Source organism: Argentina anserina, unplaced genomic scaffold (genome assembly GCF_933775445.1).
Source record: "Argentina anserina unplaced genomic scaffold, drPotAnse1.1, whole genome shotgun sequence".
Taxonomy (NCBI): Eukaryota; Viridiplantae; Streptophyta; class Magnoliopsida; order Rosales; family Rosaceae; genus Argentina; species Argentina anserina.
Genome location: NW_026089443.1, coordinates 546,510 through 551,896, shown reverse-complemented (window position 1 = coordinate 551,896; position 5,387 = coordinate 546,510). Strand labels below are relative to the sequence as shown.

Sequence of the window (5,387 nt, the reverse complement as noted above, 5' to 3'; positions counted from 1 at the left end):
TCTGATGCGAGTTTCTATTGAATTTGAGAGTTTTGCAAGTGTGGGAGTGTGTTTCTTTCAAACTGAGTATCTTTACATCGTTTGCGTATCTTTACTATTCCAATTGTGTATCTTTACATCGTTTGCGTATCTTTACTATTCCAATTGTGTATCTTTTTATTTCTCATTTGAGTATCTTTCTGTAAGGCTTCTGATGCGAGTTTCTATTGAATTTGAGAGTTTTGCAAGTGTGGGAGTGTGTTTCTTTCAAACTGAGTATCTTTACATCGTTTGCGTATCTTTACTATTCCAATTGTGTATCTTTACATCGTTTGCGTATCTTTACTATTCCAATTGTGTATCTTTTCATTTCTCGTTTGAGTATCTTTCTGTAAGGCTTCTGATGCGAGTTTCTATTGTATTTGAGAGTTTTGCAAGTGTGGGAGTGTGTTTCTTTCAAACTGAGTATCTTTACATCGTTTGCGTATCTTTACTATTCCAATTGTGTATCTTTACATCGTTTGCGTATCTTTACTATTCCAATTGTGTATCTTTACATCGTTTGCGTATCTTTACTATTCCAATTGTGTATCTTTTCATTTCTCGTTTGAGTATCTTTCTGTAAGGCTTCTGATGCGACTTTCTATTGTATTTGACTGTTTTGCAAGTGTGGGAGTGTGTTTCTTTCAAACTGAGTATCTTTACGATTCGAATTGTGTATCTTTTCATTTCTCGTTTGAGTATCTTTCTGTAAGGCTTCTGATGCGAGTTTCTATTGTATTTGAGAGTTTTGCAAGTGTGGGAGTGTGTTTCTTTCAAACTGAGTATCTTTACATCGTTTGCGTATCTTTACTATTCCAATTGTGTATCTTTACATCGTTTGCGTATCTTTACTATTCCAATTGTGTATCTTTACATCGTTTGCGTATCTTTACTATTCCAATTGTGTATCTTTTCATTTCTCGTTTGAGTATCTTTCTGTAAGGCTTTCTGATGCGAGTTTCTATTGAATTTGAGAGTTTTGCAAGTGTGGGAGTGTGTTTCTTTCAAACTGAGTATCTTTACATCGTTTGCGTATCTTTACTATTCCAATTGTGTATCTTTACATCGTTTGCGTATCTTTACTATTCCAATTGTGTATCTTTTTATTTCTCATTTGAGTATCTTTCTGTAAGGCTTCTGATGCGAGTTTCTATTGTATTTGAGAGTTTTGCAAGTGTGGGAGTGTGTTTCTTTCAAACTGAGTATCTTTACATCGTTTGCGTATCTTTACTATTCCAATTGTGTATCTTTACATCGTTTGCGTATCTTTACTATTCCAATTGTGTATCTTTTCATTTCTCGTTTGAGTATCTTTCTGTAAGGCTTCTGATGCGAGTTTCTATTGTATTTGAGAGTTTTGCAAGTGTGGGAGTGTGTTTCTTTCAAACTGAGTATCTTTACATCGTTTGCGTATCTTTACTATTCCAATTGTGTATCTTTACATCGTTTGCGTATCTTTACTATTCCAATTGTGTATCTTTACATCGTTTGCGTATCTTTACTATTCCAATTGTGTATCTTTTCATTTCTCGTTTGAGTATCTTTCTGTAAGGCTTCTGATGCGACTTTCTATTGTATTTGAGTGTTTTGCAAGTGTGGGAGTGTGTTTCTTTCAAACTGAGTATCTTTACGATTCGAATTGTGTATCTTTTCATTTCTCGTTTGAGTATCTTTCTGTAAGGCTTCTGATGCGAGTTTCTATTGTATTTGAGAGTTTTGCAAGTGTGGGAGTGTGTTTCTTTCAAACTGAGTATCTTTACATCGTTTGCGTATCTTTACTATTCGAATTGTGTATCTTTTCATTTCTCGTTTGAGTATCTTTCTGTAAGGCTTTCTGATGCGAGTTTCTATTGAATTTGAGAGTTTTGCAAGTGTGGGAGTGTGTTTCTTTCAAACTGAGTATCTTTACATCGTTTGCGTATCTTTACTATTCCAATTGTGTATCTTTACATCGTTTGCGTATCTTTACTATTCCAATTGTGTATCTTTTTATTTCTCATTTGAGTATCTTTCTGTAAGGCTTCTGATGCGAGTTTCTATTGTATTTGAGAGTTTTGCAAGTGTGGGAGTGTGTTTCTTTCAAACTGAGTATCTTTACATCGTTTGCGTATCTTTACTATTCCAATTGTGTATCTTTACATCGTTTGCGTATCTTTACTATTCCAATTGTGTATCTTTACATCGTTTGCGTATCTTTACTATTCCAATTGTGTATCTTTTCATTTCTCGTTTGAGTATCTTTCTGTAAGGCTTCTGATGCGAGTTTCTATTGTATTTGAGAGTTTTGCAAGTGTGGGAGTGTGTTTCTTTCAAACTGAGTATCTTTACATCGTTTGCGTATCTTTACTATTCCAATTGTGTATCTTTACATCGTTTGCGTATCTTTACTATTCCAATTGTGTATCTTTACATCGTTTGCGTATCTTTACTATTCCAATTGTGTATCTTTTCATTTCTCGTTTGAGTATCTTTCTGTAAGGCTTCTGATGCGACTTTCTATTGTATTTGAGTGTTTTGCAAGTGTGGGAGTGTGTTTCTTTCAAACTGAGTATCTTTACGATTCGAATTGTGTATCTTTTCATTTCTCGTTTGAGTATCTTTCTGTAAGGCTTTCTGATGGGAGTTTCTATTGAATTTGAGAGTTTTGCAAGTGTGGGAGTGTGTTTCTTTCAAACTGAGTATATTTACATCGTTTGCGTATCTTTACTATTCCAATTGTGTATCTTTACATCGTTTGCGTATCTTTACTATTCCAATTGTGTATCTTTTCATTTCTCGTTTGAGTATCTTTCTGTATGGCTTCTGATGCGAGTTTCTATTGTATTTGAGAGTTTTGCAAGTGTGGGAGTGTGTTTCTTTCAAACTGAGTATCTTTACATCGTTTGCGTATCTTTACTATTCCAATTGTGTATCTTTTTATTTCTCATTTGAGTATCTTTCTGTAAGGCTTCTGATGCGAGTTTCTATTGTATTTGAGAGTTTTGCAAGTGTGGGAGTGTGTTTCTTTCAAACTGAGTATCTTTACATCGTTTGCGTATCTTTACTATTCCAATTGTGTATCTTTACATCGTTTGCGTATCTTTACTAGAACGTCAAGCTTTCTTTCTAAAGTAGCCATCTGATTTCTTGCATCAACATCATACACCCCACGGCTCTTGCTTCCTCTCTTCTCCTTAGAACTAAATTGGCGATTGTTGTCGGCCAAGTCATCAATCAAGGTGTAGGCTTCTTGACTGGTCTTGTTCATGAATGTGCAGCCACATGCCGAGTCCACCATGCTCTTATTGGTGGTGTCGAGTCCTTCATAGAAGAATTGCACCAAGTCATCCAATGAAATACCATGGTGAGGGCACTTCCTTTGTAGTTCCTGAAATTCCTCCCATGCCTCATAGAGTGAATCACCATCCTTTTGAGTGAAGTTCTGAATCTCCCTCCTTAGTCTTTTCGTGAGTTGAGCAGGGAAGAATTGTTTCAAGAACTTCCTAGTCATTTCATCCCATGTGGTGATGATTCCCGGAGGCAGAGAGTACAACCAACGTTTAGCATCGTCCTTAAGGGTAAATGGAAACAAAAGCAACCTCAAGCCTTCTTGAGACAGATGATGAATCGATTGGAGCTTGCAAATGTCCAAGAACTCCCTAAGGTGAACATTAGGGTCTTCCATTGAGGAACCAGAATACTTAGGCAGCTGCCCAAGCAATTGAACCGGAATGGAGAAGTTGGCTTCATTAGGTGGAGTGAAAGCAATGCATGAAGGTGATTCAGGGGTGGTGGGGATGAAAGCATTCTTGAGTGCCATTGGAGCACCAACAAGAATTATGTCACGGTCCGCAATTGTGTCGAGCTCGGAATTGAAGATGAAGGGGAAGGTAAGATCCTCTTCTCCTTCTGATCTAGGTGAAGAGTTTAAGATTGAATTGCTTGGAGATGTTTCGAAATCTAAAGTTCCACTTGTGAAAGAGTTGTTTAAATCTCTAAGTGCTTGAATTCGATCCTTGAGCTCTCGTGTTCTCTTAGATATTTCGGACATGCATAGTACCTGTGACACGAAAGTTAAAGAGTTAGCATTGAGGAATACACAATGAACACATATAAATCGTGCCTTCCTTTAGTCATTCACACACACACTTATGGGGAAGGGCACGACACTATATTGTCAAGTTCACAAAGAGTTAGTTCTTTACGTTTACAGAAGTTCATACATTTCACAAGTTCTTTTTGCCATTTCAATGATTGAACGATCGATTGATTCTAAGTTGTAAACCAAGGTGGACGTGCGGCCTAAGTATGGATGCCTAGACACAAGATCAAGTCTTTGTTTCAGAAGGCCTGTAGCTCAACTAGAGATAGTGAACATGGTAGGACTCATTTGTTGAACTACGGAGAGCGAACTCCCTATCGACTCCATCACCGAGATGTATGTCAATCAATAGTTCTCTGAGATCCAATTTTGGTCCCATGCACCAGAGTAATAAGAGAGCGTGCCCCTTACTCAGCTGGACTTAAACTTGGGTGTTAGACAATTCTCCAAGTGTTAATAAAAGCCGCCCTCAACCTCATGCAAAAACTTTGGAAGAAAACATGAGGGGTTGAGGCTAATATTAACAAAAGGAACTTTACCTATTCCGTTCGATTTACAACCTACAACAATCATTCATTCACTCATAAAAAATAACAACCTAAGATAAAATTACTATTTGTTAGAACAAAGTAAGAAAAACATATAAAAATTTACAATATAAACAGTGAATTCGAAATTAAAAGATTGGGATCCATAATGATGGATCCCCGGCAACGGCGCCATTTGATCGGTTTGATTACTCGAGATCAATATTAACCCTGTAAGCACGTTAGTAGTATAAAGCAAGAGGGTATCGTTCACAAACCGGGGATCCAACCAGGGTAAAGAATCACAAACATTTAACAACGAATTCATAAGAGTTTAAAAGGTTTGATATAGGTTCGGATTGAGATATAAAAACAGAAAATAAAACCTAAACTAATATATACATGTGATCAACTAACCAACACATAAACATCAGCAAACAAATCGTCACAAGTAGCTTCAAAATCATAATCTCATCCTATGCAAACACCGAGCCTTAGCGGACAAGTATTGAGTGAACAAACAACAACCTAATGCCGAACTAGGTTACTTAGCGCATCCCTAACTCGAAACATGGCCTTGTAATCCTATCTTAGCGCTTAGAAATTACAAGATAACATGTCTTTCTCAATCTTACCACTTCATTGATTCATCTCTTATCTAATTACTTAGCGCATCTTAGATAACAAACGGATCATGGTTAATTCCTAGTGATTACTAACAAGTCAAGCATGTCACTTACTTTAACAAGTTAACAAAA

At 36.6% G+C, this 5,387-nt stretch overlaps 1 non-coding gene across 1 annotated transcript; it reads left to right on the top strand.

Annotated features, from left to right (window-relative positions):
• The first annotated feature begins 3,356 nt into the window (after window positions 1–3,356).
• LOC126804642 (small nucleolar RNA R71) lies at window positions 3,357–3,463 on the top strand. Its single transcript, XR_007673531.1, has one exon. It is a non-coding gene; the product is annotated as a small nucleolar RNA R71 (small nucleolar RNA).
• The last annotated feature ends 1,924 nt before the right edge of the window (window positions 3,464–5,387 follow it).